Genomic DNA, 27,482 nt, shown 5'->3' with positions numbered 1-27,482 from the left:
TCTGGAGAAGAAGAAAAAAAAAAGTCCATGTGTAGCAGTTTCGTGAAATGTTTAAATAGTACAAAAAAAAAAAAATGGTTAAAGGGAGACAGCTCCATTGGTTAAGAGGGAGATAATTCCAAGACACATTCCAATTTTTCCTCCTTTGCTATCTGACCTTGGAAAGGTAACCACTCTATGCCTCAGTTTATCCACCAGCATCTCTCAAGTGGTAACAACATTTGTCTGCCTTCTTCCTCCCTATTAAGTTATAAATCAGGATCTTGGAACACTCTGTAATCTTAAAGTGTATAAATCAAGCAGAGCAAAACATAGAAACCATCAATACCACCACCTTGGGTCAAAAACAAGATTTAAATTCCAGGCGCCAGTGATGAAAGGCTAGTGGGTGGAAATGCTGTCAGCCGGCCCATCGCTCTTGTCTCCACGTTGAACATGGTCGCCTTCAGATCAAGGAGTCGTCCGTGAAAGGCGGCCTCACGGTACAGTAGCACTGTTATAATAGCAGATTGACAAAAACGGAGACAGATGGCTGCTCAGCGGCAGGGTTTTCAAATGAATTTACTGTTTATGAAATGTGCAGGATGGATGGCATCAGGGACTGAGTCTGCCGCCTAGAGGGGGGATCAATCAAGGGGCACCAGGACGATGGCCTGGGCTGCCTCTCCCCAACTCCCCCCAGCTCAATCCCAGACAGGAGGCTTGGACCAGCTGCCAAGCCCCCAAAAGGAAAGCTGCATCTGGACTCACGGCAACACTGACTGTGGAACAAGAGGGCAGATTCAGCGCCGTTAATTCCTCACGTTGGCAGAGAAAATCCCAGTGAGTGCCAGTGTGAGGCTAGGGGCGAAAGGGGGACTCTATTCTTCAGCCAATAAAAGGAATGAGATAATGACATTTGCAGCGACATGGAAGGGCCTAGAGAGGGTCATATGGAGTGGAGTAAGACAGAGAAGCAGAAATAGTGTATGACATCCCTTATATGTGGAATCTAAAAAGAAAGGATGCAAATGAACTACGAGACAGAAAGAGACTCTCAGAGAACGGACCTATGGTTGCCTGTACACACTGCTATATTGAAGGCAGATAGGACCCACTGTAGAGCACATGGAACGCTGCTCCATGTTATGTGGCAGCCTGGATGGGAGGGGAGTTTGGGGGAGAATGGCTACGTGCATATGTATGGCTGAGTCCCTTCGCTGCTCACCTGAAACTATCACAATACCGTTCACCAGCTATATTCCAATATAAAACAAAAAGTTTAAAAAAAGAAAAGAGTGGGACTCTTTTCCTGATGATCGTCTTGAGTGCATATCTTGGGAAACAGCATGAGGCAGGGGGCGGGATGAAGATTCTTCAGTTACCCACTGAATCACGGTCACGCAGTCCTTGACAAGGCAGTGACTGTTCTCAAATCCCCTGGAGTCTGGCAAGCTCCAGCCACGATTTCTCCCAATTCCATAGAACCTTCAGTCAGTCCTCCCAGGCTGCAGGCAGTTTTACGATGTCATTCTTTCACCACGTCAAAAGATTTCCGCCAATCCCTGATGGCCTAATGCCATTTTCTGAACCATTTTCTTGAAGGAAACCCAAAGGTTGGTAAAACACTGCCAGTGTGAGACTGTCCCTTGGCACTCCTGAGAGCCCTCCAGCACCTTTTCTCAGTCATTCGAGTGGATGACATAAAAAGGAATCACAGCCGAGCAGAAGTGACCGTGAGCCAGGCCATGTGTCTGCGACATTGCAAGGACCCAGCGGGGCCTAGAGCTTCACGGGTGCGCCCTCTCCCGGCTGACTTGCTCCTCTGTCATCTCCCCGCTGTTTAAGTGCCAGCCCGGGTTTATTTAAACCATCAAAGCAGTGCTGGGACAAGCGGCACTGAGTGGGGTCAGTGCTGAATGGGAAACGACTGTAACCTTAGAAACACCGTGGCCTGACGCTCAGGGCCAGCAGCAACCATCCCAAGCAGAGCAGGCCATGCGCTCTGACGACTCCGGGGGGGCCCTGAGCACCTGCCCCCCGCCCGCTGCCCGTCTGAGGGCTCTCCGCAGACTAGGCTCTGTCCTGGCACAAGGGCTCTGCGCCATGCAGCAGGGTCGCTGCTGGACTCGCCCCAGCGGCCCGCCAGGTCCCTCCAGAAGAGCGGGACAGGAGGGAGGGACCCTGGGAGCTGAGGGCCACTCCAATACCAAGCAGGAGCCGGGGGGCTGGAGGTCAGCAGGAAGTGAAGTCGGTTGGAAGAAAAAAGGCAGAGCAAAGCTGCCGTCACCACCACGCTGGAACAGGGGACTGAGGAACAATCTCTCCTCCTCTCCGAACCTGAGGGTCCCGACATGAGGCCGTGCTCTGCGGAAGCTGGCTTTCCCCAAGTACTTGATGTGTTTTAGCTGGCTGGGTCTAATCTGCTCCTGTTTCCTGCATCTCACACACTCTACCCCGCTCAGCTGAGTGTGAGGGCCAGGGCACCCACCTCAGGGGAGATGTATAATGGCTCCTCTCAGCACCGGGATGAGTCTCTAAGTCAGCCTGCAGTGAGAGGAGGCTTTATTTATTGCCCTTCTTTGGGGCATGCAGGCTTCCCTAGTGGCTCAGACAGTGAAGAATCTGCCTGAAATGCAGGAGACCCGGGCTTGATCCCTGGGTCAGGAAGATCCCCTGGAGAAGGAAATGGCAACCCACTCCAGTATTCTTGCCTGGAAAATCCCATGGAGAGAGGAGCTGGCAGGCTACAGTCTATGGGTCACAAAGAGTCGGGCATGACTGAGTGACTAACGCTTTTGGGGCATGCGACAGTCTTGATGAATACCTATCCTGTGCCAGCCAAGCAACATGCCGGGCACTATGGATACAAAGGAGAGTTAGAAATGACCATAATTTCAAGAGAATTCCAAGAACTTGAAATTCCAAGTCTGCAGCTGTCTGACTTTAACATCTTGCAAAGACAGCTCCCATCCTCAATATTTCCCATGAGAGGTTATGGAACTAACACCACTGTTAAATAAACACCACCGATGCCAACAGATCAACAAGAGCTAAGAGGGTTTAAACAGACAACTGAGAAGAGAAATTTAGAGTTAAACATCTAAGGCACATGACTGAAAGGTTAGCTCTTCCACTCAAAAGAGCTCCAACAAAATTAAAGGATCAGCAGAAAAAAGACGAAAGCGCAAGAATGCTGCAGAAAGAAAGACATTTTTAATGGTGTTTCTGATACAAAAGCAATTCTAACCCACTCAGATTTGGTCAGCAGGTGAGAGAAGGAGGGGAAAGGAGGTTCCTCTTGAGATTTTGAGGAAGCCTGGGTCAAGGGGAAAAATACACCATGACTGTCTCCCCTGGGAGTATTCTCAGGAAGGAAACAGTGGCTGTGAGCCCCCCAAATCCTTTTTTTGTAAATCAGAAAAAGATGCTTCCTCTGGGTAGGCAAAACCCCATGCCCCATAGCGGGGGGCAATGCTGATGCCTTAGCGAGCAGAGTGGAGGCTGGGTTTCAGCCCTTATTTCTCATCTTGGCAAGGCATCCCTGTGCAGTCCCTACACACCTACACACCCTTCCATGGCACAGAGAAGGGGGAGAGGAGAGAGAAGCAGACAAAGAGGAATAAGAAAAACCCCATAAAAAGAGGCCAAAATGGAGAAAGAGAGAGAATGAGACTGAGAGGGAAGGTGGAAGAAAGAACGCAAGAGAGGGAAAGACAGAAGGGAAAGGAGGGAAAGACACAGAAGAGAAACTCACACAACAAAAGGAAAAAAAATGGCAAGGGGCCAGATGCTTTGGACTGGTTTCTCCACGACCAGTCCCTGACTGGTGGAGATGGGGAGGCCAGGTCACTGCTCTATCACGTTCAGTTCAGAGACCAACACACCTGTCCTGAGGACAAGCTTGTGATGCCCTGTTGCTGAGGCTCTGCACACAGACCCGAGCAACAGGCTTCCTATGCTACATGGTCTGCTGCCTGCTGGGGGGTGTGCAGAATGAAATGAAATGTCTACCAACCGCTCCTGGAGCACCAAGGCCCTGGGGCGTTGATTCTGACCAGAAAGACCCATTTCTGGCAAGGTAAGGGAGTCTCGTGACTTTGTTAGTCAATTAGAAAGTCAAGCCCTGGGACTTCTTTGGTGGTTCAGTGGTTTAAGAATCCACCTTCTAATGCAGGAGACTCTGGTTTGATTCCTGGGTCAGGAAGATCTGCTGGAGAAGGGATAGGCTACCCATTCCAGGGTTCTTGGGCTTCCCTTGTGGCTCAGCTGGTAAAGAATCTGCCTGCAAGGCGGGAGACCTGGGTTGGATCCCTGGGTTGGGAAGATTCCATGGAGAAGGGAAAGGCTACCCACTCCGGTATTCTGGCCTGGAGAATTCCATGGACTGTATAGTCCATGAGGTCACAAAGAGTCGGACATAATTGAGCAACTTTCACTTTCTTTCTTTCTAATGCAAGGGACGCCGGTTTGATTCCTGGTCAGCGAACTGTGATCCCACATGCCTCAGAACGACTGAGCCTGTGCTCTACAATTACTGAGTCTGCATGCCCTGGGGCCCTCATGCCACAACTGGACAGTCCACATGCCCCAACGAGAGACACCACTAAGACCCGACCACAGCCAAATAAATAAAAATGAATGAGTGAAAGAAAGGCAAGCCTTGACCAGAAGAAAACAAACAATTAACCACCCACCCAGCCTCCCACAGTCAACCAACGAGCAGAGCCCTTGCCTGTAAGGCCCATATTTTTGAGGCGCATAGCTTTTCTGGAGGCTTAATAAAAATGCCAGATGTCTTGAAGACATTTTTGACTAACACAGCTTCTGTTAAAAACAAAAACAGTTGCTTGATCCATCTTCCTACACATCACCACCACAAAAAAGTGTCCCTCCCACCTACCCCATCTGCCATGCGGCCTAATTTCAGAAATTCCTTCAGCAGTCTCAAGAGAAGCTCCTCACGGAACATGACATTTCCTAGATCAGCACCTTGGTTACCAATTTAGAATCTTCCCAGCACCTGGGACCTAGAAACACACTGTGAAGATTCTCGAACAACAGCTCAAAATAGCTCTGGTCATTGTCAGCTCCGTTCCTTAACTGGGGAAATACCCAACAGCCAGCTGAGTTAAGTAAGGCCTGTGTGCGTGAACTCAGAACTGGTGCACGTCTGCAGGATGAGAGACGCTGCCGGAGGGGGAAGGCGCCCTGAAAACCAGACCCATCTGCAGCTGCTTCCATCACAGCCATGCTCCAAGGGCCACGTCCTGGCATTTTGATTCTTTCACTGCACACTTGATCACTGGGCCCCTGCCTGAAAGTTAAATGCTGAGCCAGGCTTTGCAGATAACAGACATGAAGAAGAAAGAGCTAAGCCCTGCCCTCAAGGAACTTACAGCCTTATTAAGCAAAAGTGAGTGAAGTCACACAGTCGTGTCCAACTCTTTGTGACCCCATGGACTGTAGCCTACCAGGCTCCTCGATCCATGGGATTTTCCAGGCAAGAGTAATGGCGTGGGCTGCCACTTCCTTCTCCAGGGGACCTTCCTGACCCAGGAATTGAACCCTGGTCTCCCACATTGTAGGCAGACGCTTTACCATCTGAGCCACCAGCGAAGTCCTCTGTTAAGCAAAGCATTCCACGATTACTTACTTAGTAAGCATTACTAAAAAGCAACTGCAAGTGTCAGTTCAGTTCAGTCGCTCAGTCGTGTCCGACTCTCTGCGACCCCATGAATCGCAGCACGGCAGGCCTCCCTGTCCATCACCAACTCCGTAACTGAGACCAAGTCCAGGGCTCCAGGCAGGCGTGTGACTGGGGCATCTGATCAGGCCTGCAGGGCGTGACACTCACAGAGACCTGACGACTGAACTGCAGGTAGCCAGACCAAAAGGAAGGAGAGAGCAGACCAGGAAGACAGAAGAGCCATACAGAAAGCTTTGAGACCAGGTGGCTCCCAGCTGGGTCAGGAGCAGTGAGGGGGAACAGGTCAGAGCTGTATCACCAGGCTCTGGAAGGCCAAGTTACGGGTAACCTCATAACGTGTTACTGTCACATAACCTCCGTCACTGGTTTTTAGACTGAGTCATAGTTTTCCTCCTCGACTCAACTGTCTAGTCTAGAAATACCTGATTTCTTCTGTGTGAGAGCCATCCTTAAGAAGTCTATATAAAGAAGTTAAAGGCACAGACTCACAGAGAACAGATCTGTGGTTGCCAGAGGCAGTGGTGGGACAGGGATGGGCTGAGAGTTTGGGATTGGTGGTGGTTTAGTTGCTCAGTCGCGTCTGACTCTTTGCGACTCCATGGACTGTAGCCCACCAGGCTCCTCTGTCCATGGGATTTCCCAGGCAAGGATACTGGAGTGGGTTGCCATTCCCTTCTCCAGGGGATCTCTCCCTCCCAGGGATTGAATCTGGGTCTCCTGCATTACAGGTGGATTCTCTACTGACGGAGCCACCAGGGAAGTTTGGGATTAGCAGATACAAATAATTGTGTGTGTGTGTGTGTGTACACGCAGATAGAGAGAGATAATGGATAAACAACAAAGTCTTGCTGTATATATATCACTGGAAATTATATTCAATATCCTATAATAGACCACAGTGGAAATGAGCATAAAAAAACATATATATATATATATATATATATACACACACACATATAACTGAATCACTTTGCTGTACACCAGAAATTAACACAACATTGTAAATCAACTACACCTCAATAAAAATCTTTTAACAAGTTAACCTTCAAGGTTCAAACCTCAAGACCACAAAAGGCTCCAGTAGCCCCCATATATTCCTACCTCTGAAGAGAGCTTCTGCACCACCCAAGAGACTCCTCTGCCTCTCATGCCGACAGCTCGCACGGCCTTCAGTAACTTCCATTAGCGTGGGCATCCCGACAGCTCTCTAAGCCTGCTCTGCTTGTCCGTGAGAACACCGCACTGCCTCTTAATGTGAACATCGCGCGCTCTCTCTAAGAAGGTTAAATAGCACAAATGGCTCTGCGACATCCTCTGTGGGTCTATATCCCTGCCATCTAATCATTTTAATTCCTTTCCCATTCATTAGAAAAGGGGAACGCTCACACAAGAGGACCCCTGAATTCATATAAGTCTGAGTAATAGCCCTTAAAAAATGTATAAAAGATTTCAATTCTCCTCACTTTCTCTTCTCTAGTCAGATTCGACTAACAGTACATAATAGAGGGAGTCAACGTCTTCCTTTAACACTTACAATATGCAATTTTGCAGCTAGAGTAAGAAAGAAGTAGAAATTTTCTGTCTCTGGCATGGCTGGGATTTGCGGTGTAATGCAGTCGAGGGATGGGAGGCGAGTTCTGTGGATTTCCACTGTTTTACCGGCAGTGGCGGTCAGCCTGGATGAGTCCAAGGCTCACCAGTAGGTCTGAGCAGTCAGTCAGCGCTGGGGCGTGGGAGTGTGTGCCCGTCACAGCAAGTCTGCCACTCGCTTCCCACCCCTGGCACAGCGCTTATGAGAAATCAGGGGCTTCACAAAATGTTTGCTGCACATGGACTTTCCCTGGTTGTGGCGAGCGGGGGCTACTCTTCATCGTGGTGCTTGGGCTTCTCACTGCGGGGGCCGCTGCTGTGGTACAGCGCCGGCTCTAGACTGCGAGTCTCAGCAGTGCCGGCACACAGGCTCAGCCGCCCCAGGTCTTCCCGGACCAGGAATCGAACCCACATCCCGTGCACTGGCAGGCGGATCCTTAACCACTGGACCACCAGGGAAGTCCAGAGAACTCATGGGCTTTAGAGCTTGACCTGGCTTAGCTACTTACCAGGTTGTTGTTGTTTAGCCGCTAAGTCATGTCCGACTCTTGCAACCCCATGGGATGGAGCCCAGCAGGCTCCTCTGTCCATGGAATTTCCCAGGCAAGAATACTGGAGTGGGTTGCCACTTCCTCCTCCAGAGGATCTTCCTGGCTCAAGGATCGAACTCACGTCTCCTACACTGGCAGGCAGATTCTTCACCAACTGAGCCAGCAGGGAAGCCCCACCTACCAGTTTAAGATTTTGAGCTGGAAGACCACAGAAGGGCATGCATCAGATCTTCAAGACCTCAGACTCAGTTGCTAACATCCGCTCTCACGGGGGGAATTTCCCCAGTCCTCACTTACTTGTACACAAACATGTCACCTGAACAGTAATGACTCACATTTGATTCGTCGGTAGCCCCCATCTGCTGCTATAGGATCACCGACCCTTTAGAAGTCTTTATTTCTCAAGTCTTTCTGTAGTTCTCTACCAGGCAGCTCTCACGGGTCCATAAACAAATTCCTGCTCATGCCACTGGTCTCCCAAGCTACAAGGGCAGCGCCTCTCCCAGAGGCATCCCATTTCCCTCCAGAATTCCCTGGGGCTGAACAGGAGTCCCACTATTTGTCTCACAAATACCGTGGGTTCCACCGCCTCTCGTCAGGTATCATTTCTGATGCCCGGGACCCTCTCAGAGCCTAACTGTGCCGTGATGTGCAGTGAGCTGAGTGCGTTAGGCAGAATTCTAAGAACCATCTGCGGAGACCCTCGCTTCGTGCCCCTTCCCTTGGGAGTACGGGTGGAATCCACGAACACCATGAGGTGTCACTCCTGCGGTTATGTTACTTTTCAGGGCAAAGGAATGATGATCCAGCTGGGCCTCACTCAAACTGAATGAGCCCTTTAGAAGCAGAGCTTTCTGCAGCCCATGGAAGAGAAAGAAGTCAGAGAAATATGAAGCAGAAGGATTCGATGTATCACTGCGGCCTTCAAGACCGAGGGGCAATGCAGAAAGAAATGCAGATGCCCTCTGGAAGCTGATACCGGCCCCTGACTGACAGTCAGAAAGGAAACAAGGACCTCAGTCCTTTGGCCACAAGGAAGGTGAATCTCTCAACAACCTCAATGACTTTGGAAGCAGGATCCTCCCCCAGAGTCTCCAGGGAAGAACCTGCCTGAACAACACCATGACTTTGGCCTATGAGGCACTAAGCAGAGAGTGCAGCCAGGACTTCTGACTTACAGATCTACGAGATAATGAATGGGTATTGTTTCAACCTGCTAACTGATGCTGAAATTCCAATACTTTGGCTACCTCATGCGAAGAGTTGACTCACTGGAAAAGACCATTGATGCTGGGAGGGATTGGGGGCAGGAGGAGAAGGGGATGACAGAGGATGAGATGACTGGATGGCATCACCGACTCCATGGACATGAGTTTGAATAAACTCCGGGAGTTGGTGATGGACAGGGAAGCCTGGCGTGCTGTGGTTCATGGGGTCGCAAAGAGTCGGACACGACTGAGCGACTGAACTGAACTGAACTGAAGTGTTGGCAGTGTGTGACACAGGAAAACTGATACAGGGAGAAAAGAGAAGAAAATTCCCTCCTACACCAGCGCTGGTTTGGGCACCCGTATTTTCCAGACCAGCGAAATGGAATAGATCTTTCTGATGTTATGTAAAGTCTTACTGTTTTTCAAAAACCCAAAAATGTGTCCAACGGGTACTGGACCTGACAGTCATGACTCAGTCTTTAGAATAACCCTCCTCAGCTCTTGGTTAAAACTCTCATGTGCCTCATTTCATGATGATAAGTTCTTGTAGGAGGTGTCCCAGTTCCACCTTGAAGAGACGGAGGCTATCGTTTACATCCATTCTGTCATTCATCAACAGTGAACACCTATCACACGTCAAGCTCTGTCCTAGGTTCTGGTGATACAGAAGGAAGGCATCAGAGTCCTCTCTCCCACAGAGCTTACATTTTCCTTAGACAAATACATATCTCTATCAAGAGAGGCCAAGTGCAGTGAAGAGAAACAGCAGAGTAAGGGGATTAAGAGCAACCCTGGAGAGGAGAAAGGATTTTATATACCATGCTTGTTAGCGTCAGTTGCTCAGCCGTGTCTGACTCTCTGCGACCCAACGGACTGTAGTCCGTCAGGCTCCTCTGTCCATGGGTTTCTCTAGGCGAGAATACTGAAATGCGTAGCCATTCCCTTCTCCAGGGATCTTCCCAACGCAGGGATCGAACCCAGGTCTTCTGCATTGCAGGCAGATTCTTTATCATCTGAGCCAGCTGGCCCAGATACCAGGGTTACCAAGGGCCTGCTGACAAGGGGGCTTATTTGAGTAGTTAAAAGTCAGCCATGGGAACGCACAGGGAGGATCACTGAAGGCAGAAGATTGTGTGCCGAGGGTGGGAGGGTGTCTGGCAGGCTTGAGAGCTGCCACGATTACTGCAGAGGAAAGAACAAGGAGGAGAGATGGAAGAAATGAGGTCAGTGAAGTATCCTGCGGGGCCCTAGGGCCACTGAAGAACTTTGACTCTTACCCTGAGAGAGCTGGAAATACTGGAGGGATTTAAACAGGGCCGTTTCATCACCTGACTTGCAGTTCGGTGGTGTAGGAGCTACAGGGAAGGGGACATCGGCTGGCAAGCCAGCGCACTGGTGGTGTGCGGGGAGGTAGCCATCGAGACCTTCCTGGCTGGCCTCCCGTTAGGGTGTCCCTGGTGGCTCAGCAGTAAAGAACCCGCCTGCCAATGCAGGAGATGTGGGTTTGATCCCTGGTCCGGGAAGATCCCCTGGAGAAGGAAATGGCAACCCACTCCACTATCCTTGCCTGGGAAACCCCACAGACAGAGGAGCCTGGCGGGCTACAGTCCATGGGGTCACAAAGAGTCGGACATGACTTAGCAACTGAATAACAGCAGCCGTGGAGACAGTGAAATGCTAGATTCTGGATATACAGGAGGTGGTGTTGACAAGAGGCTGGATACAGAATGTGAAGACAGGCTGGATACAAAATGTGAAGGAAAGAGAACAGTAAAAAAAAAAAAAAAATGAACGCCCACGTCTGAACTCCAGCAGTGGACAAGGGTTACGTTCTTTCCCAGAAGATGCCTGTCAGTTGTGTTCTGTAAGTTCTCCACGTTGCCCCTAGACATTCCTGAAGCCCAGTGGTTGTGATGTCCAGGCTTTAGTTGAGCTCTTTGCTTTGGTAAATAAAATTCTAGACATGGTCAAGTTTCTGTTGGGTGGCAGGAAAAGCCAGGTAAGGCAAAATCTTCCAAGCAATGAAGATCTCTGATTCAGCAAGCAGCCAGTGTCCTTATTTAACACGAAAGGGCAGGAGGTACGTGGCGCTGGTTCCCCATCCCCTAATTCCAACAGACTTACACATTTTTGCCCATCTCATGAGTATGATGGTGAAACGTGAATATGAGCGTGAAGTCTGGAATGCAACTTAAGACATCCTGAGTCCCAGCTGGAGAACTGGTCCAAGCTGTATTTCATGGGTTCTATAGCATTTCAGTCCAATCATTGCTCTTTTCTATGAGCAGAGAATAAATCCTGGAGTTCTTTTGGCATGAAAAACCACATATGGTTCCTGAATGTAGGGCATCATTTTATAAATAAGAGAAGAAGTATGAATAAAACAAAACCTTTTATACAGCTAAAAAAGCCAGTTCAGACAAGAGGGGTGGAGGCCCATTCTCCTAACTCCTCTCCACTAAACACAAGAATAAAAACTGGGAACAGCACAACAGTCACCAAAGGAGAGCAAGATGTGATAAGAAGAAAGCCAGCTGGTTTGGGGCTGGAGGAGCAACACAATGAGGGGCATCTTGCATCCCCCAACCCAAAAAGGAAGGCCACCCAGACATGGAACCCCCAACCTCCAACTAAGCAACAGAAGGCATCCAGGTTACCCCTCCCTGGATAAGCCAGGAGACCCTCTTACACCAAAGGAGGGTCTGGACTCCCCTGGTGGCCCAGTGGCTAAGAATCTGCTTGCCAATGCAGGGGACGTGGGTTGGATCCCTGGTCCGAGAAGATTTCACATGCAACTATGCCCAGGAGCCGCAACGCGGAACACACACGCCGCAACTACTGAAACCCTCCTGCCTAGAGCCCGGGTTCCCCCGTAAGAAGCAATAAACAATAAAATTCTGTAAAGCAATTATCGCTCAATTAAAAAAAAATTAAAAAAAAAAAAAAAGAGAAGCTGCTGCAAGGAGAAGCCCGTGCACTGCAATGAAGAGTAGCCCCTGCTCGTCACAACCGAGAAAACCTGGATGAAGACCCAGAGGAGCCAGAAATAAATAAGTAAACAAACATTAATTTAAAAAAAAGGCTCATCAGAGCCCTGCCACAGAAGGCCAGGAGAGGCATCCTCCTTCTCTACCACGCTCACTCCCTTTTTCTACCAGGAGGTACCAAGTCCTCGGGCCAAGGGACTGGCAGGAGAGGCCAGCTACAGTGGGTGGCCAGTCCTGAAGCCTCCCTGTCCCCAAGTCCGAGACGCTCCTCCCCCAGGCTAATGGAAATAACGCGGAAAAGGTCCAGGAAACTAAAAAGTTAAAACAAACTTTAGCTCGTAAATGATTCTGATATTTTTGTAGCTAAGGATTAATAGGATAAACTGGCATATTTAGCAGGGTTGAGCTGTGGGGCTAATAAAATGGTCTCTGTGAGATTGTATCTCGAAACTGAGATGTCCAGGTGGGGTGGTTAGCAGTAAAATCCTTAACCTTAGCTTTATGTTTTAAACACGGTCAGATTGCAGTTGAAATGAAACACACAATTTTACTGGTATACGGGAAGCAAGAAAGAGACATTGGTCTGTATAAAGCGCCAGACATATTTGATTTTCAACTAAGGTGCTTTGGGGGATACACATAAAAAAGCTTTCAAATAAAACTGAAATACGTTTTGAGCAATAGTCCAGGGTGGCAGAGTCCTTAGTTGTATCAAGACGGCCTTAAACAGACCATTTCATTGAATTAGGGAAGAATTCAGGGTCCTGGGACTATCAGCAAAACGTTTAGCCAAAAAGAGCAATAAAAACCTTTAGAAAGTTCCCATATTATCCATATGTGAATCAACATATAAAGTAAGTTCACTAGGTTTCTGAAATTCAAGGAAGAAAGAGGGGTAAGGGGATGGAGGGGGAAAAAAATTCAGTTAATCAACATTTGAAAGAAAACAAAAGTCAGATGTTATAGAATGAATGTCTGTGTTCCCCTCAAATTAATAAGCTAACATCCTTAGCCCCCAGTGTGATATATCAGGAGGTGGGGCCTTTGGGAGTGATTAGGTCATGAGGGTGGAACTCACATGAATCAGTGCCCCCATAAAAGAGACCCTGGAGGGTCCCCTTGCCTTCTCCCACCACGCTGGGTTATAACAAGAAGACAGCAGTCTATGAACGAGGAAGTGAGTTCTCACCAAACACCAAATATGCTAGCATCTTGATCTTGGACCTGCTAGCCTCCAGAACAGTAAGAAATAAGTATTTGTTGTTTAAAACACCCAGTCTAGGGATTTCCCTGGTGATCCAGTGGTTAACAACCTGCCTGTCAATGCAGGGGACATGCTTTTGATCCCTGGTCCAGGTAGATTCCATATGCTGCAGGGCAACTGAGACTGTGACAACAACTATAAAGCCTGAGTGCCCAGGAGCCTGTGCTCCATGATAAGAGAGGCCACCCCAGTCAAAAGCAGCCCCTGCTCACCACAACGAGAGAAAGCCCGCTCACAGCTGCAAAGACACAGCACAGCCAAGACTTAATTTTTAAAAAGCACCCAGTCTGTATTTTTGTTATAGCAGCCCAAAAGGAATAGGACTGCTATTCCAAATAGAATCAGATATGAGAAATCAGCTGAAGATTAATTCAAGAATGTAAAATAAAACATCCCATATGGGAAAGCTGTGTACTCAGTCAAGAAACCAAACTGCCCCTCTTCAGCCTTGCTTTGAAGAGAAGATCCATCTACAAATGACCTGCTCTATGAAACACGGGAGTGGAGGGGTGGTAATTGGCTCTTATGAAAGCTAATTAGAAAGTTCAAGAAGAGAATTCCCTTAGTACTACTTAGATGCTTTTAAAACAAAATTTTTAGTTAATAGAATCCAATTGGATAGATTCTTGTCATAATGAAAAAGACTTTTTAAAAAAATCCATTCTACTTTTGTAGATAAAGAAGTATTAATTCCATCAATAAAACTGAAGATGGCCAAGGCTGCAAGGGCTAAAACCACTGTCCACTACTGAAAAGACAGAGAGCCACAGAGCAGACTGCTCCCTGGAACAGCATCGGAACAGCATAAAGACGCTCAGGGTCACCTTGCCAGGAACCTCCCATATGGTTTCCTCCAAGTGCCTCTGTCTTCTCAGTGTGAAATATGGGAACTAAATAGTTTAAAAATACAAAGAATCTCTAGCTTGCTAAAGACTTTGTGTTACCAGCCATAAGAAAGAACAAAATTTTGCCATTTGTTAACAACACAGATAGAACTGGAGGTATTACGCTTAGTGAAATAAGTCAAATAGAGAAAGACAAATACTGCATGTTATCCCTTATACATGTAATCTGAAAAATAAAGTAAATGAATGTAACAAAACAAACAGACTCATAGAAACAGAGAACAAATCAGCGGTTACCTGTGGGGGGAGGAAGGAGGGAGGAACAATATAAGGGTAGGAGATTAACAGGTGCAAACTACTAGGATACAAGGATATATCACACACCGCAGGAAATACAGTCAGTATTATAATAACTTTAGAATATAATCTATAAAAATACTGAATCCCTATATTGTACACCTAAAACTAGTATTATAAATCAACTGTACTTTAATTGAAAAAAAGATGGTATTTTAATCCTTTAGAACTGGATTCACACAATCCATTGGATTAAGGTGAGCCATGAGCTCACTTTATGACTCTTTTTCTAGATTATAAAACAGTACATATTCAATATAAAAAGGTTTTGAAAGTACAAAAACTACAAAGAAGAAAGTAAAATAAAAACAACCCTTGGGATGTAATGTACAACCCGAAAACTACTGTTAACACTGCTTTATAGTATATTTGAAAGTAGTTCAAGCAGATCCTTTTTCTGTAAAGGGCCGGGTGTATTATCACTTTAGTCTTGGCAGGGCTGTGGTCTCTATGCAGCTCTATCTAGCACTGCAGTGTGAAAGCAGCCATCGACAATAAATGGCTGGGTGTGGCTGTGTGTCAATAAACCTTCATTGACAAAAACAGACTCAAGGTTAGATTTGGCCCAAGTCTGTGACTCAACAGCCTGAACAAGATGAGCCCAGAGAAGATATGTGTATGAGAAAGAGAAGGGACACAGAGACACAGGGGACACAACCAACCAAAATTAAGAATGAAAAAAGTAACACTATTACAGGTCCTATATTGGAAAAATCATAAGAGCTTACTATGAACAATTTTGAGCTAATTAATTTAAAATTTTAGATGAAATGTACCCTAGGGAAAGCTCAACTTACCCAAACCAAGTAGAAACTCTGAATAGTTCTACATCTATTAAAGGAACAAACCCATAATCTAAAGCCTTGGCCTCAATGAAAACCTGAAATCCAAAAGAATTCACCACTTTCATCAAATATTTGACAACTAAAAACTGTTGCTTGCCATCTGCCTCTTTAAGGATGAAGTCATTAGCCAATGACCTTCAACACACTCTGAAAAGAGTCTAGGGTAGAGATCAGGAATGAGGCACTCTGTGCATAGGAAAAACTGGCACAACAGGCCTTAAGATAGATATTTTTCAGGAAAAGATTTTATGAACCGGAAGTGAGTTCTCACCAGACACCAAATCTGCTGGCATTTTGACCTTGGACTTTCCAGCCTCCAGAACAGTGAGACTTGAATATTTGTTTAAAATACCTGCTGCTAAGTCACTTCAGTGGTGTCCGACCCTGTGTGGACCCATTGACGGCAGCCCACCAGGCTCCCCCATCCCTGGGATTCTCCAGGCAAGAACACTGGAGTGGGTTGCCATTTCCTTCTCCAATGCATGAAAGTGAAAAGTGAAGGTGAAGTCGCTCATTCATGGCCGACTCTTAGCGACCTCATGGACTGCAGCCTACCAGGCTCCTCCGTCCATGGGATTTTCCAGGCAAGAGTACTGGAGTGGGGAGCCATTGCCTAGCCTACGGTATTGTTTGTTATAGCTGCCCAAATGGAATAAGACATCAGAAATAAGAAATCAATTAAAGATGAATTCAAGAATGTGAAATAAAACATCCCATATGGGAGAGGAGGGGACAAGATGGAGTAGAAGAACTTGAGCTCACCTCTTACAAAAACACCAAAATCACAACTCATGAATAACAATACACATAAAAATGCTGGAACCTACCCCCAAAACTAGCTTACATCCAAAAACAAAGAAGAAGCTACGACAGGACAGTAGGACTGGTGTAACTGCTTATAAAACCAAATCCCATACCCACAAGGTCGGTGCCCCACAAACTGTAAAATACATCACAGAAGTGTTCCCACAGAAGTGAAAGTTTTGAGCGCCATGGCAGCGTCCCCAGCCTTAGGTCTGGCAACAGGCGTAGAAGCCCCCAGAGAACCTGGGGCTTTGAAGGCTTGCGGGCTTTGATTGCGGGAATTCCACAGGACTTGCAGAAACAGAAACTCCACTCTTGGAATGTGCACACAAGCTCTCATGCAAATCAGGACCCAGGGGGAAAAAAAGCAATGACCTCATAAGAACCTGGGTCAGACCCACCTGTTGGTACTGACAGTCTTCCATGAGGTGGGGTTAGCTGTGGCTCATTGCTGGGATAGACACTGAAGTAGTAGTTTTGGGGAGTAGTCACGGTATAAGCCCTCCTGGGGTCCACCCTTCTCTCACCAAGACGGGGCTCCCTCCAACAGCCTGTAGGCTCCAATGCTGGGATGCCTCAGGCCAACCAACCAACAGGACAGGAATACAGCTGCACCTATCAACATACAGGTTGCGTAAAGTCTTCCTGAGCACACAGTTGCCCACTAAACACACCCCCTGAAATGGCCTTGCCCACCAGAGACACAAGACCCAGCTCTACCACCAGTGGGCAAGAACCAGTCCCTCCCCCCAGAAACTCTGCCCAAGCCTCTTAGCCTCATCCACCAGGGGGCAGACAGCAGAAGTAAGAACTACAACCCTGCCACCTGCAGAATGGAAACAACAATTACAGAAAGTTAGAATGAGATAGTAGAGGAATATGTCCCAGATGGAGGGGATAAAACCCCAGAACAACTACTAAGTGAAGTGGAGACTGGCAGTCTACCTGGAAAAAAAATTCAAAATAATGCTTGTAAAGATGATCCATGATCTCAGAAAAAGAATGGAGGCACTAAAGATTGATAAGATACAAGAAATGTTTAGCACAGACCTAGAAGAACTAAAGAACAAAAGCTGAACAGTACAGTAACTGCAATATGAAAAATACACTAGAAGGAATCAACTGGAAAAGTGAGGCAGAAGAACAAATAAGTGAGCTGAAAGATGGAATGGTGGAAATCAGTCACAGAACAAAATAAAGAAAAGAGAATGAAAGAAATGAAGACGGTCTAAAAGATGTCTGGGACAACATTAAACACACCAACATTTATTTATATACTTATATATATATATACTACCACATAATAATATATAATACCACCATATAAAAACACCAATATTTATATATTTATATATTGGTGACATGATATATTTAGAGTTATAAAAGAGAAGAACCTACAACCACGAATACTCTACCCAACAAGGCTCTCATTCAGATTTGATGGAGAAATTAAAAGCTTTACGGACAAGCAAAAGCTAAGAGAATTCAGCACCACCAGACAAGCTTTGCAACAAATGCTAAAGAAACTTCTCTAGGTGCAAAAGAAAATGCCAAGGTTAGAAACAAGGAAATTACAAATGGAAAAGCTCACTGGTAAAGGCAAACATACAGTAAAGGTAGGAAATTATACACACACAAATAAGATATCTAAACTAGGAATCATGAGAAAATACTACAAATGCAAGGCATTGTAAATGCCTTTGAAGTTAAAACACCAGAAACTTAAAACAATCTTGCTTACATATAGACTGCTATACCAAAACACATGGTAACCACAAACAAAAAATAATCTATAATCAATGTACAGACAAAAATGAAAAAGGAATACAAACAAAACACTAAAGACAGTCACCAAATCACAAGAGAACAAGAGATGGAGGGAAGAAAAAAAGACTTACAAAAATAAATGCAAAATAATTAACAAAATGGCAGTTAAGACTATACATATTGTTAATTACCTTAAATGTAAGCAGATTAAATGCCCCAACCAAAAGACAAAGACTGGGTGGAAGGATACAAAATTAAGACTGGTGGAGACTTCCCTGGTGGTCCAGCGGCTAAAACTCCATGCTCCCAATGCAAGGGGGCTGGGTTCAATCCCTGGTCAAGGACCTAGAGTTTGTATGCTACAACTAAAAATCCCACATATTTCAACCAAAGATCCTGCATGCTACAACTAAGACTCAACACAGCCAAATAAAATAAATTTTTAAATATATATTTTAAAAAAGACCCTTATATATGCTGTCTGTAAGATGCCCACTTCAGATCTAGCGACACATACAGACTGAAAGTGGGGGGACATAAAAAGGTATTCCATGCAGGCAAAAATCAAAAGAAAGCTGGTGTAGCAATACTCATAGAAGACAAAATAAAGTTTAAAACAAAAGACTATTAAGAGACAGAAGATACTACATAATGATCAAGGGATCAATCCAAGAAGACGACTACACATTCTTCTCAAGGGCACAAGAAATATTCTCTAGGACGGATCACATGCTGGGCCACAAAGTGAGCCTCCGTAAATTTAAGAAAATTAAAATCATATCAAGCATCTTTTCCAACTACAATGCTATGATATTAGAAATTCACTATTAGAACAAAACTGAAGAAAACACAAACATATGGATGCTAAACAATAGGCTACTGAACAACCATTGAATCACTGAAGAAATCAAAGAGAAAATCAAACAGTATCTAGAGACAAAGAAAGAAAGGCATGATGATGCAAAACCTATGGGACACAGCAAAGCAGTTCTAAGAGGGAAGTTTATTGCACCACGATACTGAAAGTGAAAGTGTTAGTCACTCAGTCTTTGCGACCCCATGGACTGGGGCCCACCAGACTCCTCTGTCCACAGAATTCTCCAGGCAAGAATACTGGAGTGGGTTGCCATGCCCCCCTCCAGGGGATCTTCCTGACCCAAGGATTGAACCCAGGTCTCCTGCACTTCAGGCAGATTCTTTACCATCTGAGCCACCAGGGAAGCCCCATTCAATATTACCTCAGGTGCCATTACACGCCAGTCAGGATGGCTGCTATCCAAAAGTCTACAAGCAATAAATGCTGGAGAGGGTGTGGAGAAAAGGGAACCCTCTTACACTGTTGGTGGGAATGCAAATTAGTATAGCCGCTATGGAGAACAGTGTGGAGATTCCTTAAAAAACTGGAAATAGAACTGCCATACGACCCAGCAATCCCGTTCCTGGGCATACACACCGAGGAAACCAGATCTGAAAGAGACACGTGCACCCCAATGTTCATCGCAGCACTGTTTATAATAGCCAGGACATGGAAGCAACCTAGATGCCCACCAGCAGACGAATGGATAAGGAAGCTGTGGTATATATACACAATGGAATATTACTCAGCCATTAAAAAGAATTCATTTGAATCAGTTCTAATGAGATGGATGAAACTGGAGCCCATTATACAGAGTGAAGTAAGCCAGAAAGATAAAGACCAATACAGTATACGGACGCATATATATGGAATTCAGAAAGATGGTAACGATAACCCTATATGCAAAACAGAAAAAGAGACACAGATGTACAGAACAGACTTCTGGACTCTGTGGGAGAAGGCGAGGGTGGGATGTTTAGAGAGAACAGCATCGAAACATGTATATTATCTAGGGTGAAACAGATCACCAGCCCAGGTTGGATGCATGAGACAAGTGCTCCGGGCTGGTGCACTGGGAAGACCCAGAGGGATCGGGTGGAGAGGGAGGTGGGAGGGGAGATCGGGATGGGGAACACATGTAAATCCATCGCTGATTCATGTCAATGTATGGCAAAAACCACTACAATATTGTAATTAGCCTCCAACTAATAAAAATAAATGGAAGAAAAATATTACCTCAGGAAACAAAAATCTCATATAAAAAGCCTAACCTTATTATCTAAAGCAACTAGAGAAGAAGGAAAAACCAAAACCCAAAGTTAGCAGAAGGAAAGAAATCATAAGAATCAGTATAGAATAAAGAGAGACTACAAAAGCAATAGAAATGCGGGGAGCCGGCCTGACTGCTCAGGCCCCTTCTCGGCCCAGAGAGAGATCTAAGAGGTCCCTCTCTGTCCCGCCACCCCTGATTTATTAAAGTGCAAATTGGCCTTTCTCACCTCCCTCAAGGAAATCGCTGCAGCCACCATTTGCCCATTTTCCTGACTCTGATAAGATTATCGGGCTCCTGTGAATATGTCTAGGTAGTCTTTAACTGATTGTAAGATGCTGGTGCCATGCTCTGCTGGAGTTAAGATAAAACTCCTGAGCTAAAACTAGTGTCTGCAGTTCTGCACGTATGCAAGTCTTTGATCTAAAATTTGGTGAATCCTGTTAGCATATATATGTATGTTACCCCTCAATAAAGTCGTCGGAATCAGTCACAAGCTGACTCCGTCCCTCTCAACCCTATCTTTCCGAGTCTTTTATTTCTCAGGTGCTCTGGTGATTGCATCCTCGACCTGTTCATTTTGCCGGCAGGTCCGGCATAGAAAAGGTCCATTAAACTAAAAGTTGTTTCTTTGAAAACATAAAAGTAATTAATAAAACTTCAGCCAGACTCATCGAGAGAGAGAGAGAGAGGGTGCCAGTCAATGAAGTCAGAAATAAAAAAGGAGAAGTTATAACCTTCATCAAAGAAATAAAAAGGATAAGAGACTACTATGAGTAACTAAATACCAATAAAATGCACAAGCTAGAAGAAATGAACAAATTCTTAGAAATGTACAATCGCCTATGGCTGAACCATGAAGGAATTGAAAATATGAACCGACCAATTACTACTACTGAAATTGAATCAGTAATTTAAAAACTCTCAACAAACAAAAGCCCAGAAGCAGATGGCTTCACAGGCGAATTCTACCAAACATTCAGAGAATCGTTAACACCTATCCTTCTGAAACTATTCCAAAGAACTGCAGAAGAAGAAACACTCCTGAACTCATTCTACAAGGCCACCATTACCTTGATACCAACATCATGCCAGTATCACTAATGAACATATACACAAATATCCTCAACAAAATACTAGCAAACAGAATTCAACAACACATTAAAAGGACCATATACTATGATAAAATGGAATTTATCCCAGGGATGCAAAGATTATTCAATATCCATAAACCAATCAGTGTTGGATACACCATATAAACAAATTGAAGAATAAAAATTCTGTGATCATCTCAAAAAATGCAGAAAAAGTTTTTGAAAAAATTCAACACTCACTTATAATAAAAACTCTCCAGAAAGAGAGCTTAGAGAGAACATTCCTCCACATAATATTGCCCATATATGACAATCCTACAGCTAACATCATACTCGATAGTGAAAAGCTAAATGCATTTCCTCTAAGTTCAGGAGCAAGACAAGGATGTCCACTCTCACCACTTCTATTCAAAACAGTTCTGGAAGTCCTAGTAATGGCAATCAGAGAAGAAAACGAAATAAAAGGAATCCAAATTGGAAAATAAGTAAAGCTGTCAGTATCTTCAGAGAATGTAATACTATACATAGAAAATCCTAAAGATGCTACTAGAAAACTACTAGATATCATCAGTAAATTGGTAAAGTCAGAATACAAAACTAATGCACAGAAATCTGTTGCATTTCTATACACTAACAAGAAAAGATGAGAAAGAGAAATCAGGGAAACAATCCCACTTACCATCACATTAAAAAGAATGAAATACCTTGGGATAAACCTACCTAAGGAGGCAAAAGACCTGTACTCTGAAAACCATGAGACTCTGATGAAAGAAACTGAAGACACGCAAACAGATGGAAAGATACACTGTGTTCTTGGATTGGAAGAATCAATATTGTCAAAATGACTATACTCCCCAAGGCAATCTATAGATTCAATGCAATCCCTACCAAATTACCAAAGGCATTTTTCACAGAACTAGAAAAAAATTGTTTAGTATGTTTGGAGACACAAAAGACCCCAAACAGCCAGAACAACCTTGAGAGAGAAAAAATGGAGCTGGAGGCATGAGGCTCCCTGACTCCAAACTGTCCTACAATGCTACAGCCATCAAAACAGCATGATACTGGCACAGAAACAGAAATATAAATCAGCGGAACATGATAGAAGCCCAGAAGAAACCCGTACACCTATGGCCAATTAATCTATCACAGGGAAAGTAAGATTATACAATGAAGAAAAGTCAGTCTCCTCTATGAGCGGTGCTGGAAAAACTAGACAGCTACAAGTAAAAGAAAGAAATTAGAACATTCTTTAATACCACACACAAAAATAAACTCAAAATGAATTAAAGATCTGAATGTAAGACTTGATACTATAAAACTCTTAGAAGAAAACATAGGCAGAATATTCTTGGACGTAAACTGCAGCCATATCTTTTCAATCCATCTCTTAGAGTAATGAAAAAACAAAAATAAACAAATGGGACCTAACTGAACTCAAAAGTGTTTGCACAGCAATGGAAACCATAAACAAAACAAAAACAACCCACAGAATGGGCAAAAATATCTGCAAACGATGGGGGGACTGACAGGGATTAATCTCCAAAATCTAGTAACAGCTCATGCAGCTCAACACACAAAAAAATAAATAAATAAATAAATGGGCAGAGGACAGGTTTAAACAGACATTTCTCTGAAGAAGACATACAGATGGCTAAGCAGCACATGAAAAGATGGTCCACACCACCAATTATTAGAAAAATGCAAATCAAAACTACAATGAGGTATCACCTCACACTAGTCAGAATGGCCATCATCGAACCATCTACAGACAATAAATGCTGGAGTGGGTGTGGAGAAAAGGGACCCCTCCTACACTGTTGGTGGGAATGTAAACTGGCACAGCCACTATGGAGAACAGTATGGAGGTTCCTTAAAAAACTAAAACTAGAGCTACCATATGGCCTTGCAATCCCACTCCTGGGCATACATCCAGAGAAAAACATGGTCCGAAAGTACAAATGCACCCTAGTGTTCATTGCACTGCAGTTTATAGTAGCCAAGACATTGAAGCAACCTAAATGTCCATCAACAGAGGAATGCCTTAAGAAGATTTGGTACACATATACAATAAAATATTAATCAGCCATTAAAAAGAATGAAATAATGCCATTTGTAGCAACATGGATGGACCTCGAGATTGTCATCCTTAGTGAGACATAAATCAGAGAAACACAGATGTTCATAGGCTATCATTTATATGCGGTATCTAAAAATACTGATATAAATCAACTTATTTATAAAACAAAAACAGACCCGCAGACTTAAAAGAATGAACTTATGGTTTGAAGGGAGGAAGAGGGGAGGGAGGGATAGTTAGGGAGTCTGGATTTCACGTGTACACACTGCTATATTTAAAATGGATAATGAACTAGGACCTACTATATAGCACAGGGAACGCTGCTCAGTATTACATAACAACCTAAATGAGAAAAGAATTAGAACAACAATAGATAAATGTATGCGAGAGTGCTAAGTCACTTCAGTCACATCCAACTCTGTGACCCCATGGACCCCAGAGTCCTGTCCATGGGATTCTTCAGGCAAGAATACTGGAGTGGACTGCCCTCCTCCATGGGCCCTTCCCAACCCAGGGATTGAACCCATGTCTCTTATGTCTACCTGCATTGTCAAGCAAGTTCTTTACCACCAGTGCTATCTGGGAAGCCCAAGATACATGTATAGTGTGTTAGTTGCTCAATCATGTCTGAGTGTGCAACCCCATGGACTATAGCCCGCCAGGCTCCTCTATCCATGGAATTCTCCAGGCAAAAATACTGGAGTGGGTAGTCATTCCCTTCTTCAGGGGATCTTCCCAACCCAGGGATCGAACACAGGTCTTGTGCATTGCAGGTGAATCCTTTACTGACTGAGCCACCTGGGAAGCCCCTAAATAAAGGTATATGTATAACTAAATCACTTAGCTGTATACCTGAAACTAATTAATCACCTGAACCTAATTAAACAATCAACATTGTTAATCACCTATATACCCCAATATAAAATAAAAAGCTGAAAAAAACAAAAACTATAATGAGATATCACCTTACACCAGTTAGAATGACCATCATCAAAAAAATCTACAAACAAATGCTGGAGAGGGAATGGAGAAAAGGGAAGACCCCTCCTACTTTGCTGGTGGGAATGTAAATTGGTATATGGAAAACAGTATGGAGGGTCCTTGGAGAACTAAAAGTGGAGCTACCATATGACACAGCAGTGCCACTCCTGGGCATGTATCCAGAGAAGACCATGGTTTGAAAGTATACGTGCATGCCAGTGTTCACTGATTACAGAAGCCAAGACATGAAAGCAACGTAAATATCCATCCACAGAGAAACGGATAAAGACGACGTGGTACACATGGAATGAGTACTATGGAATGGAATATTATTATGGAATACTACTCAAACATTTTAAAAAATGAAATAATATCTTGTGCAGCAACATGGATGACCTAGAGATTTATCACAGTAAGTTAAATAAGTCAGAGAAAGACAAATATCATATGATATCACTTAAATGAGAAATCTTAAAAGAAAAATTATACAAAAGCTAAAGAACTAAGATCCACTTACCTGATTTTTTCTGTGATCTAACAGAAGCCAGGTCTTGTGTGTGGCAGCAGTGGGCCCAGGTGAAAACGATCAACTCTCCAAATACTCCTGTATCTGAGTCAACACAGTTCTGACAAATGAGATATAAGAAGTCTACTGAATACGACTTCTGAGAGAAGTATTTTGTGTAGGTTTGTGATAAAAAAGATTAAAAACTTGAAACAATATCCCATATGGAAAAGTTGCATTTTTATGGTAAACTTATTTTATGAGTCCAGTTTCTCACATCATCTCATACCTAGAAAAGCACTAAAATCATTCTTGGGACCAGCGGCAACCTTCTGCCAAAATGTGTTCTTGTTTGCACTTATCCCCTAAAACCTCAAACATACTGACCTTCCCCTTACCTCTTCTGCGCAGGTACTCAGAACTATCTTCAGAGGCTGTCTCCCAGGCTGCAATCCTCATTTTCTCAAATAAAACTTCACTCACAACTCTCACACTGTGCGCTTTTTCTCGGTGGACATATTTTAAGGAATAAATTAACCTCAGCCTGATAAACTTTGCAGACTTTTAAAAGAAGGACTACTTCCCAGCCCATTCAATGAGGAAGGCAGAAGACTGACACTAACGCTCACCAAGGATATACCAACAAAAGAAAATCAGAGGTCCATCTCTCACGTTACATGCAAAAACTTGGGGCAAAATTTTAGCAAACCAAATTCAACAAAATACAGGAAAGAAAACACACCATGGCCGATTTAGGTCTAAGGAAGAAAAAAACCACAAGTGTGTTTAAACATTGAAAAAGCAATTTCATTGACAACTTCCAGAACGGGCTGCCATGGCTGCCGAGAGGGAGGTCCTCACCTTGCAGACTGAAGTACCAGGACGGGCTGCATTTCCTAAGCAGAGGCTGGTGGAGGCTCTCCGGGCTGAGCAGGAGCTGCAGCTCCAGCCCCAGGGGCCAGGCGGAGCGCGAGCTGGAGCCACAGCAAGATAAGAAAACCCACCTCCTGCGTTTCGAGTGCCCCGAAGTCTCCAAATCGAGATTCTACAGGAAGCCAGCTGCTAGTGCGCCTGCGCCGAGCGTGCGCGGACGGCTGGGTCCGGGACCGCCCCTGCGTCCTGAGCTGCGATGGACGCAGCTGCCCGCAGTGCCCGGCAACTTCCGCCCAGGACCACCCTGGTTAAAGGGACTGCCGCTTCTTCGGACACAAGCAACCTGGCTGACGAGGGTTGCACTGCAAGGCCTCATCTGTGGTCGCCTCGCCCCATGCCTGGAGTGCATGCCGTAGGCCCAGGCCCTTCAGCCAAGGGCTCGGATAAAGTGTTCACCTGCTACCTGGTTAATGATGCATCCTGTTTGCCCACCGCCCTTTTGTGTTGGCCAGGGCCTTTGCTTCCAGGCCCATATCCCAGCCTTCCACGAGAACGGCGGGTCTCCCCATCCATGCGTCTTCCCCCAACCGCCTCCAAGGGAGGCCGTGACCACCTGTGTGGGATGGTGGGACACGCGGTATCTGGGGTTGTAACCACGACCCGGGTGCTGGGCTGCCTGCAGACGCTGACATGCTGAGAATCACTGCTCTCTGGGCACTCTCACAGTGGCGGCCTGCTGCTCTGGGATGCCTTTGCAGGCATTTGGGCAGAACTCAGCAGTGGAGCAGCAGGGTCAGCTGTGATTAATCTGCAGAACTACCAACCAAGCTTTCTGTGGCTCAGAAACGACTGGAAGGTACCGCGCCCCGCAGTTGCTGAGCACAGAGGGGCAGCGCACCTGTGTCTGAACGTCACATCTCAAACTTTTTTTTTCCTCTTGCTCTGCACATCCCTTTAAAGCATTTGGAATCAAGTGGTGCATGCGTGTTGCTTCAGTCGTGTCCGACTCTGCAACCCCAGGGACGATAACCCACCAGGCTCCTCTGTCCACAGGATTATCCTGGCAAGAACACTGAAGTGGGTTGCCATTTCCTTCTTCCAGAGGGATCTTCCCAACCCAGGGATCAAACCGGTGTCTCCGGTGTCTCCTGCTTTGGCAGGCAGGTTCTTTACCACTAGGCGCCACCCAGGAAGCCCTTGGATTCAAAAGATGCAGAAAAGCTGGAAACCCCTAGAATGAATCCAGGAAGGGATTCGCATGAAATTTCCCAGCACACGTGGAAAATGGCCTCTCCCTCTCCATTTATGTGATTGGGCAGTGACTCCCAGAAATCCATGAAATATCCCAAAATTGTTAAGAACAACCCAAGAGTTCGGTTCTTTGACAGTTCAGGATGTTTTGAAGGACCTCATGGAATGGGCAGACAAGATAGAAAAACATCCTGCTGTACTGAGGGGGCTGGTATGGTCTATCCCAAGAAAGATGTGGATTGTCATATTGCCTCAAATATAGATTTATTTGCATTTTTTCCTGTAATGTAAAGAAGAACTTGGGATTCTGAAGTATCTACAAAAGAACTCCTTTTTTAAAAATGCTTTTGGATTGCAATTTTTGGATTACTGTTACTTACCAACCAGTTATCATTCTGCTTCTGAGTCTTGTTTTCAGAATTGGAGAATATCTTCAGCTTGTGATTTGTAACGTAAATGAAAAGTTGTTTTGTTTCTAAACACTCACCCGGCTTTTTCTCCCACCTACTCCAGTTAAAATAAAAAATAAAAAACTAAACTGTTTTGTGCCTGAAATTGAAGTGCAGTAAAATTAGTCATACCAAATAAATCATAGGCCATATACTGGGGTGGCCAAAAAGTTCTTTTGGGTTTTTCTGTAACATCTTATTGAAAAATCCAAA

General features: G+C 45.1%; 1 long non-coding RNA gene across 3 annotated transcripts in view; it reads right to left on the bottom strand.

The window, feature by feature from the left end:
• Nucleotides 1–26,000, bottom strand: part of LOC122447434 — a 66,071-nt gene extending 40,071 nt beyond the window's left edge. For all 3 annotated transcript variants that reach the window (XR_006271226.1, XR_006271227.1, XR_006271228.1), the window contains exons 1-2: nt 25,558–26,000; nt 24,709–24,817 (exon numbers count right to left, since the gene is read on the bottom strand). This is a non-coding gene — a long non-coding RNA (uncharacterized LOC122447434). The remainder of the gene's footprint in view (nt 1–24,708; nt 24,818–25,557) is intronic.
• Nucleotides 26,001–27,482: the final 1,482 nt, after the last annotated feature.

The sequence above is a fragment of the Cervus canadensis genome, chromosome 9, assembly GCF_019320065.1.
Source record: "Cervus canadensis isolate Bull #8, Minnesota chromosome 9, ASM1932006v1, whole genome shotgun sequence".
NCBI classification, from domain to species: domain Eukaryota; kingdom Metazoa; phylum Chordata; class Mammalia; order Artiodactyla; family Cervidae; genus Cervus; species Cervus canadensis.
The sequence above is the reverse complement of the archived record's forward strand: the minus strand, read 5'-3'. Positions and strand labels throughout refer to the sequence as shown.